We start from the raw sequence: 9,966 nt of genomic DNA, 5'->3' as shown, positions 1-9,966 counted from the left end.
TCTTACACAATTCGTTCAGGGGCTGTGATGCAACCTGGATTGACCATATCTAGACCCACAGCTGGATGAGACATAGGGGTGGACACTCTTGGGGCTGAGAGGTATGGTGAGGTTGGGTGAGCAAACGCAGACCCTTTAAAGTAATACTGCGTGCTACCCATCGCATGGGTCCCAAATCTCCAGGTTCAAGGGCATCTTCCTTCATCGAAAACATGCATGAGAAACCCAGAAGATGGTACACCGTGTGATGGGGAAAGGTTTCTAAAACGCACCTCATTTCTCATCTCCTTGTGCTCGGGTTCGCCATTCCAGCCACTTTACTAGCAATCTCCCTACTTGGAGCATCAGCACCTTTAACCTCCTGTTCCGTACAGGTTGCAATTTGTCCTGAGGATGAACGGGAAGACGGGGAACCAATGAGAGACTAGCTCTTGGTGTTGGGACAGGCACAGGTCACTCTATTTTCCCATCAGGAAGAAGAATTAACCACAGGCTCAGCCTGCCCCCCGGAACCAGAACAGGGCCTGAAGCCATCCTGCGCTTTTGCGGCCAGCTCCCAAAAAAGCGACTGGTAAAATGGAGCTTCAGGGCACTGCAATTCACAAACCTGCAGAGTTATAAATGATAACTCTCGTCCACAAATATATTGAGGGAAGGCAAAGAAGAGGATTTGAAATCAAGGCAGAATTGCAGGAAACAGATTTCAGGAGGTAGATTCGAATCGCCTTTAAAGCACATGACAAGCGGCAAAACGTTGACAATGATGCCCTTGGCCAAAAAGGGCGTATGCGTTTTTTCCTGAATATATTCAGGAAAAAATGCATACGCCCTTTTTGGCCAACCAAGCAACCTGGAAAGGCAAATCAGCGCTACAAAGAAGTCTCGCTTCCCATCGGTCAAAAGGGCCATGCTGAAAAAAAGTGTCAAAACCAGAAATGCAGGACAGGCCATGGAGAAATGGGAGCCTTGCTACACTGATGGGCGGGATGTAAATCGCCAACAGCCACTCTGGAGAAGTGTACGGTGTGTCCTGAAACATCTAAAAAACACAGATTAGAGAGCATAGGGCACTTCCACGCATGGGGGGATAAAGTGGGAAAATTGAAAAGCAGCAAGACACAAGCACCCCAAAGTTTAGGGCTGCTCTGTTGACAAGGTCCTCCACTTAATTCCACCTTAAATATCCCAGGAAAGCGAAAAATGGATAAAAAAGTTGTGGTCCTTATGTACAATGGAATATCACTCAGCCATGAAATCAATGTCATAAGGCTAGTAGCAGCATGTTGAGTGGATTTAGGTAAGACGATTCTAAGTGAAATAAGTCACACAGAAAAGGACACTTCTCATAAGGTGTCACTTATAGAGGGAATGTAAAAACCGTTACACTTGAACTGAATTACAAAACAGAACAGTCACACATGCAGAAAACACACTATGGCTGCTTAACGGGAAAGGTGAGGTGGGGTGATACATAAAACGAGAGCTTCAAATTAGCTCAGATACCGTTCCATAAACCCAATATGTAATAGACAAGACCTACTCCTTGCTCAGAGAACTGGACTCAACACGCCCGATTCACCGCACAAGAATATATCTGACTAGTAATAATCTTAAAACCTATGTATTGATATCTCTCTGTTAGTGTGTCAAGTGGGTGTAAAGCGGCATAAACACAGCCGTGAAAAGCAGCTAAACCCCATTATAAAAATAAATTACTTTTAAAAACCCATGAAACAAAGACAGGGAAAGAGAGAGAAATTCTTACACAATTCGTTCAGGGGCTGTGATGCAACCTGGATTGACCATATCTAGACCCACAGCAGGATGAGACATAAGGGTGGACACTCTTGGGGCTGAGAGGTTTGGTGAGGTTGGGTGAGCAAACGCAGACCCTTTAAAGTAATACTGCGTGCTACCCATCGCATGGGTCCCAAATCTCCAGGTTCAAGTGCATCTTCCTACATCGAAAACATGCATGAGAAACCCAGAAGATGGTACACCGTGTGATGGGGAAAGGTTTCTAAAACGCACCTCATTTCTCATCTCCTTGTGCTCGGGTTCGCCATTCCAGCCACTTTACTAGCAATCTCCCTACTTGGAGCATCAGCACCTTTAACCTCCTGTTCCGTACAGGTTGCAATTTGTCCTGAGGATGAACGGGAAGACGGGGAACCAATGAGAGACTAGCTCTTGGTGTTGGGACAGGCACAGGTCACTCTATTTTCCCATCAGGAAGAAGAATTAACCACAGGCTCAGCCTGCCCCCCGGAATCAGAAAAGGGCCTGAAGCCATCCTGCGCTTTTGCGGCCAGCTCCCAAAAAAGCGACTTGTAAAATGGAGCTTCAGGGCACTGCAATTCACAAACCTGCAGAGTTATAAATGATAACTCTCGTCCACAAATATATTGAGGGAAGGCAAAGAAGAGGATTTGAAATCAAGGCAGAATTGCAGGAAACAGATTTCAGGAGGTAGATTCGAATCGCCTTTAAAGCACATGAAAAGCGGCAAAGCGTTGACAATGATGCCCTTGGCCAAAAAGGGCGTATGTGTTTTTTCCTGAATATATTCAGGAAAAAACGCATACGCCCTTTTTGGCCAACCAAGCAACCTGGAAAGGCAAATCAGCGCTACAAAGAAGTCTCGCTTCCCATCGGTCAAAAGGGCCATGCTGAAAAAAGTGTCAAAACCAGAAATGCAGGACAGGCCATGGAGAAATGGGAGCCTTGCTACACTGATGGGCGGGATGTAAATCGCCAACAGCCACTCTGGAGAAGTGTACGGTGTGTCCTGAAACATCTAAAAAACACAGCTTAGAGAGCATAGGGCACTTCCACGCATGGGGGGATAAAGTAGGAAAATTGAAAATCAGCAAGACACAAGCACCCCAAAGTTTAGGGCTGCTCTGTTGACAAGGACCTCCACTTCATTCCACCTTAAATATCCCAGGAAAGCGAAAAATGGATAAAAAAGTTGTGGTCCTTATGTACAATGGAATATCACTCAGCCATGAAATCAATGTCATAAGGCTAGTAGCAGCATGTTGAGTGGATTTAGGTAAGACGATTCTAAGTGAAATAAGTCACACAGAAAAGGACACTTCTCATAAGGTGTCACTTATAGAGGGAATGTAAAAACCGTTACACTTGAACTGAATTACAAAACAGAACAGTCACACATGCAGAAAACACACTATGGCTGCTTAACGGGAAAGGTGAGGTGGGGTGATACATAAAACGAGAGCTTCAAATTAGCTCAGATACCGTTCCATAAACCCAATATGTAATAGACAAGACCTACTCCTTGCTCAGAGAACTGGACTCAACACGCCCGATTCACCGCACAAGAATATATCTGACTAGTAATAATCTTAAAACCTATGTAATGATATCTCTCTGTTAGTGTGTCAAGTGGGTGTAAAGCGGCATAAACACAGCCGTGAAAAGCAGCTAAACCCCATTATAAAAATAAATTACTTTTAAAAACCCATGAAACAAAGACAGGGAAAGAGAGAGAAATTCTTACACAATTCGTTCAGGGGCTGTGATGCAACCTGGATTGACCATATCTAGACCCACAGCAGGATGAGACATAAGGGTGGACACTCTTGGGGCTGAGAGGTTTGGTGAGGTTGGGTGAGCAAACGCAGACCCTTTAAAGTAATACTGCGTGCTACCCATCGCATGGGTCCCAAATCTCCAGGTTCAAGTGCATCTTCCTACATCGAAAACATGCATGAGAAACCCAGAAGATGGTACACCGTGTGATGGGGAAAGGTTTCTAAAACGCACCTCATTTCTCATCTCCTTGTGCTCGGGTTCGCCATTCCAGCCACTTTACTAGCAATCTCCCTACTTGGAGCATCAGCACCTTTAACCTCCTGTTCCGTACAGGTTGCAATTTGTCCTGAGGATGAACGGGAAGACGGGGAACCAATGAGAGACTAGCTCTTGGTGTTGGGACAGGCACAGGTCACTCTATTTTCCCATCAGGAAGAAGAATTAACCACAGGCTCAGCCTGCCCCCCGGAACCAGAAAAGGGCCTGAAGCCATCCTGCGCTTTTGCGGCCAGCTCCCAAAAAAGCGACTTGTAAAATGGAGCTTCAGGGCACTGCAATTCACAAACCTGCAGAGTTATAAATGATAACTCTCGTCCACAAATATATTGAGGGAAGGCAAAGAAGAGGATTTGAAATCAAGGCAGAATTGCAGGAAACAGATTTCAGGAGGTAGATTCGAATCGCCTTTAAAGCACATGAAAAGCGGCAAAGCGTTGACAATGATGCCCTTGGCCAAAAAGGGCGTATGCGTTTTTTCCTGAATATATTCAGGAAAAAACGCATACGCCCTTTTTGGCCAACCAAGCAACCTGGAAAGGCAAATCAGCGCTACAAAGAAGTCTCGCTTCCCATCGGTCAAAAGGGCCATGCTGAAAAAAGTGTCAAAACCAGAAATGCAGGACAGGCCATGGAGAAATGGGAGCCTTGCTACACTGATGGGCGGGATGTAAATCGCCAACAGCCACTCTGGAGAAGTGTACGGTGTGTCCTGAAACATCTAAAAAACACAGCTTAGAGAGCATAGGGCACTTCCACGCATGGGGGGATAAAGTGGGAAAATTGAAAATCAGCAAAACACAAGCACCCCAAAGTTTAGGGCTGCTCTGTTGACAAGGACCTCCACTTCATTCCACCTTAAATATCCCAGGAAAGCGAAAAATGGATAAAAAAGTTGTGGTCCTTATGTACAATGGAATATCACTCAGCCATGAAATCAATGTCATAAGGCTAGTAGCAGCATGATGAGTGGATTTAGGTAAGACGATTCTAAGTGAAATAAGTCACACAGAAAAGGACACTTCTCATAAGGTGTCACTTATAGAGGGAATGTAAAAACCGTTACACTTGAACTGAATTACAAAACAGAACAGTCACACATGCAGAAAACACACTATGGCTGCTTAACGGGAAAGGTGAGGTGGGGTGATATATAAAACGAGAGCTTCAAATTAGCTCAGATACCGTTCCATAAACCCAATATGTAATAGACAAGACCTACTCCTTGCTCAGAGAACTGGACTCAACACGCCCGATTCACCGCACAAGAATATATCTGACTAGTAATAATCTTAAAACCTATGTATTGATATCTCTCTGTTAGTGTGTCAAGTGGGTGTAAAGCGGCATAAACACAGCCGTGAAAAGCAGCTAAACCCCATTATAAAAATAAATTACTTTTAAAAACCCATGAAACAAAGACAGGGAAAGAGAGAGAAATTCTTACACAATTCGTTCAGGGGCTGTGATGCAACCTGGATTGACCATATCTAGACCCACAGCAGGATGAGACATAAGGGTGGACACTCTTGGGGCTGAGAGGTTTGGTGAGGTTGGGTGAGCAAACGCAGACCCTTTAAAGTAATACTGCGTGCTACCCATCGCATGGGTCCCAAATCTCCAGGTTCAAGGGCATCTTCCTACATCGAAAACATGCATGAGAAACCCAGAAGATGGTACACCGTGTGATGGGGAAAGGTTTCTAAAACGCACCTCATTTCTCATCTCCTTGTGCTCGGGTTCGCCATTCCAGCCACTTTACTAGCAATCTCCCTACTTGGAGCATCAGCACCTTTAACCTCCTGTTCCGTACAGGTTGCAATTTGTCCTGAGGATGAACGGGAAGACGGGGAACCAATGAGAGACTAGCTCTTGGTGTTGGGACAGGCACAGGTCACTCTATTTTCCCATCAGGAAGAAGAATTAACCACAGGCTCAGCCTGCCCCCCGGAACCAGAAAAGGGCCTGAAGCCATCCTGCGCTTTTGCGGCCAGCTCCCAAAAAAGCGACTTGTAAAATGGAGCTTCAGGGCACTGCAATTCACAAACCTGCAGAGTTATAAATGATAACTCTCGTACACAAATATATTGAGGGAAGGCAAAGAAGAGGATTTGAAATCAAGGCAGAATTGCAGGAAACAGATTTCAGGAGGTAGATTCGAATCGCCTTTAAAGCACATGAAAAGCGGCAAAGCGTTGACAATGATGCCCTTGGCCAAAAAGGGCGTATGCGTTTTTTCCTGAATATATTCAGGAAAAAACGCATACGCCCTTTTTGGCCAACCAAGCAACCTGGAAAGGCAAATCAGCGCTACAAAGAAGTCTCGCTTCCCATCGGTCAAAAGGGCCATGCTGAAAAAAGTGTCAAAACCAGAAATGCAGGACAGGCCATGGAGAAATGGGAGCCTTGCTACACTGATGGGCGGGATGTAAATCGCCAACAGCCACTCTGAAGAAGTGTACGGTGTGTCCTGAAACATCTAAAAAACACAGCTTAGAGAGCATAGGGCACTTCCACGCATGGGGGGATAAAGTGGGAAAATTGAAAATCAGCAAGACACAAGCACCCCAAAGTTTAGGGCTGCTCTGTTGACAAGGACCTCCACTTCATTCCACCTTAAATATCCCAGGAAAGCGAAAAATGGATAAAATTTGTGGTCCTTATGTACAATGGAATATCACTCAGCCATGAAATCAATGTCATAAGGCTAGTAGCAGCATGATGAGTGGATTTAGGTAAGACGATTCTAAGTGAAATAAGTCACACAGAAAAGGACACTTCTCATAAGGTGTCACTTATAGAGGGAATGTAAAAACCGTTACACTTGAACTGAATTACAAAACAGAACAGTCACACATGCAGAAAACACACTATGGCTGCTTAACGGGAAAGGTGAGGTGGGGTGATACATAAAACAAGAGCTTCAAATTAGCTCAGATACCGTTCCATAAACCCAATATGTAATAGACAAGACCTACTCCTTGCTCAGAGAACTGGACTCAACACGCCCGATTCACCGCACAAGAATATATCTGACTAGTAATAATCTTAAAACCTATGTATTGATATCTCTCTGTTAGTGTGTCAAGTGGGTGTAAAGCGGCATAAACACAGCCGTGAAAAGCAGCTAAACCCCATTATAAAAATAAATTACTTTTAAAAACCCATGAAACAAAGACAGGGAAAGAGAGAGAAATTCTTACACAATTCGTTCAGGGGCTGTGATGCAACCTGGATTGACCATATCTAGACCCACAGCTGGATGAGACATAGGGGTGGACACTCTTGGGGCTGAGAGGTTTGGTGAGGTTGGGTGAGCAAACGCAGACCCTTTAAAGTAATACTGCGTGCTACCCAGCGCATGGGTCCCAAATCTCCAGGTTCAAGGGCATCTTCCTACATCGAAAACATGCATGAGAAACCCAGAAGATGGTACACCGTGTGATGGGGAAAGGTTTCTAAAACGCACCTCATTTCTCATCTCCTTGTGCTCGGGTTCGCCATTCCAGCCACTTTACTAGCAATCTCCCTACTTGGAGCATCAGCACCTTTAACCTCCTGTTCCGTACAGGTTGCAATTTGTCCTGAGGATGAACGGGAAGACGGGGAACCAATGAGAGACTAGCTCTTGGTGTTGGGACAGGCACAGGTCACTCTATTTTCCCATCAGGAAGAAGAATTAACCACAGGCTCAGCCTGCCCCCCGGAACCAGAACAGGGCCTGAAGCCATCCTGCGCTTTTGCGGCCAGCTCCCAAAAAAGCGACTTGTAAAATGGAGCTTCAGGGCACTGCAATTCACAAACCTGCAGAGTTATAAATGATAACTCTCGTCCACAAATATATTGAGGGAAGGCAAAGAAGAGGATTTGAAATCAAGGCAGAATTGCAGGAAACAGATTTCAGGAGGTAGATTCGAATCGCCTTTAAAGCACATGAAAAGTGGCAAAACGTTGACAATGATGCCCTTGGCCAAAAAGGGCGTATGCGTTTTTTCCTGAATATATTCAGGAAAAAACGCATACGCCCTTTTTGGCCAACCAAGCAACCTGGAAAGGCAAATCAGCGCTACAAAGAAGTCTCGCTTCCCATCGGTCAAAAGGGCCATGCTGAAAAAAGTGTCAAAACCAGAAATGCAGGACAGGCCATGGAGAAATGGGAGCCTTGCTACACTGATGGGCGGGATGTAAATCGCCAACAGCCACTCTGGAGAAGTGTACGGTGTGTCCTGAAACATCTAAAAAACACAGCTTAGAGAGCATAGGGCACTTCCACGCATGGGGGGATAAAGTGGGAAAATTGAAAATCAGCAAGACACAAGCACCCCAAAGTTTAGGGCTGCTCTGTTGACAAGGACCTCCACTTCATTCCACCTTAAATATCCCAGGAAAGCGAAAAATGGATAAAATTTGCGGTCCTTATGTACAATGGAATATCACTCAGCCATGAAATCAATGTCATAAGGCTAGTAGCAGCATGATGAGTGGATTTAGGTAAGACGATTCTAAGTGAAATAAGTCACACAGAAAAGGACACTTCTCATAAGGTGTCACTTATAGAGGGAATGTAAAAACCGTTACACTTGAACTGAATTACAAAACAGAACAGTCACACATGCAGAAAACACACTATGGCTGCTTAACGGGAAAGGTGAGGTGGGGTGATACATAAAACAAGAGCTTCAAATTAGCTCAGATACCGTTCCATAAACCCAATATGTAATAGACAAGACCTACTCCTTGCTCAGAGAACTGGACTCAACACGCCCGATTCACCGCACAAGAATATATCTGACTAGTAATAATCTTAAAACCTATGTATTGATATCTCTCTGTTAGTGTGTCAAGTGGGTGTAAAGCGGCATAAACACAGCCGTGAAAAGCAGCTAAACCCCATTATAAAAATAAATTACTTTTAAAAACCCATGAAACAAAGACAGGGAAAGAGAGAGAAATTCTTACACAATTCGTTCAGGGGCTGTGATGCAACCTGGATTGACCATATCTAGACCCACAGCAGGATGAGACATAAGGGTGGACACTCTTGGGGCTGAGAGGTTTGGTGAGGTTGGGTGAGCAAACGCAGACCCTTTAAAGTAATACTGCGTGCTACCCATCGCATGGGTCCCAAATCTCCAGGTTCAAGTGCATCTTCCTACATCGAAAACATGCATGAGAAACCCAGAAGATGGTACACCGTGTGATGGGGAAAGGTTTCTAAAACGCACCTCATTTCTCATCTCCTTGTGCTCGGGTTCGCCATTCCAGCCACTTTACTAGCAATCTCCCTACTTGGAGCATCAGCACCTTTAACCTCCTGTTCCGTACAGGTTGCAATTTGTCCTGAGGATGAACGGGAAGACGGGGAACCAATGAGAGACTAGCTCTTGGTGTTGGGACAGGCACAGGTCACTCTATTTTCCCATCAGGAAGAAGAATTAACCACAGGCTCAGCCTGCCCCCCGGAACCAGAAAAGGGCCTGAAGCCATCCTGCGCTTTTGCGGCCAGCTCCCAAAAAAGCGACTTGTAAAATGGAGCTTCAGGGCACTGCAATTCACAAACCTGCAGAGTTATAAATGATAACTCTCGTCCACAAATATATTGAGGGAAGGCAAAGAAGAGGATTTGAAATCAAGGCAGAATTGCAGGAAACAGATTTCAGGAGGTAGATTCGAATCGCCTTTAAAGCACATGAAAAGCGGCAAAGCGTTGACAATGATGCCCTTGGCCAAAAAGGGCGTATGCGTTTTTTCCTGAATATATTCAGGAAAAAACGCATACGCCCTTTTTGGCCAACCAAGCAACCTGGAAAGGCAAATCAGCGCTACAAAGAAGTCTCGCTTCCCATCGGTCAAAAGGGCCATGCTGAAAAAAGTGTCAAAACCAGAAATGCAGGACAGGCCATGGAGAAATGGGAGCCTTGCTACACTGATGGGCGGGATGTAAATCGCCAACAGCCACTCTGAAGAAGTGTACGGTGTGTCCTGAAACATCTAAAAAACACAGCTTAGAGAGCATAGGGCACTTCCACGCATGGGGGGATAAAGTGGGAAAATTGAAAATCAGCAAGACACAAGCACCCCAAAGTTTAGGGCTGCTCTGTTGACAAGGACCTCCACTTCATTCCACCTTAA

At 45.2% G+C, this 9,966-nt stretch overlaps 1 long non-coding RNA gene across 1 annotated transcript in view; it reads right to left on the bottom strand.

Moving 5' to 3' along the window:
- Positions 1-541: 541 nt before the first annotated feature.
- Positions 542-9,966, bottom strand: part of LOC309653599 — a 102,187-nt gene continuing 92,762 nt past the window's right edge. The window contains exon 2 of the long non-coding RNA XR_014259264.1: positions 542-607. This is a non-coding gene — a long non-coding RNA (uncharacterized lncRNA). The remainder of the gene's footprint in view (positions 608-9,966) is intronic.

This window comes from Balaenoptera physalus (assembly GCF_965194825.1).
Source record: "Balaenoptera physalus genome assembly, contig: HAP1_SCAFFOLD_653, whole genome shotgun sequence".
NCBI lineage: Eukaryota > Metazoa > Chordata > Mammalia > Artiodactyla > Balaenopteridae > Balaenoptera > Balaenoptera physalus.
Note: the sequence above shows the minus strand (reverse complement) of the source record. Positions and strands in the feature narration are given on the sequence as shown.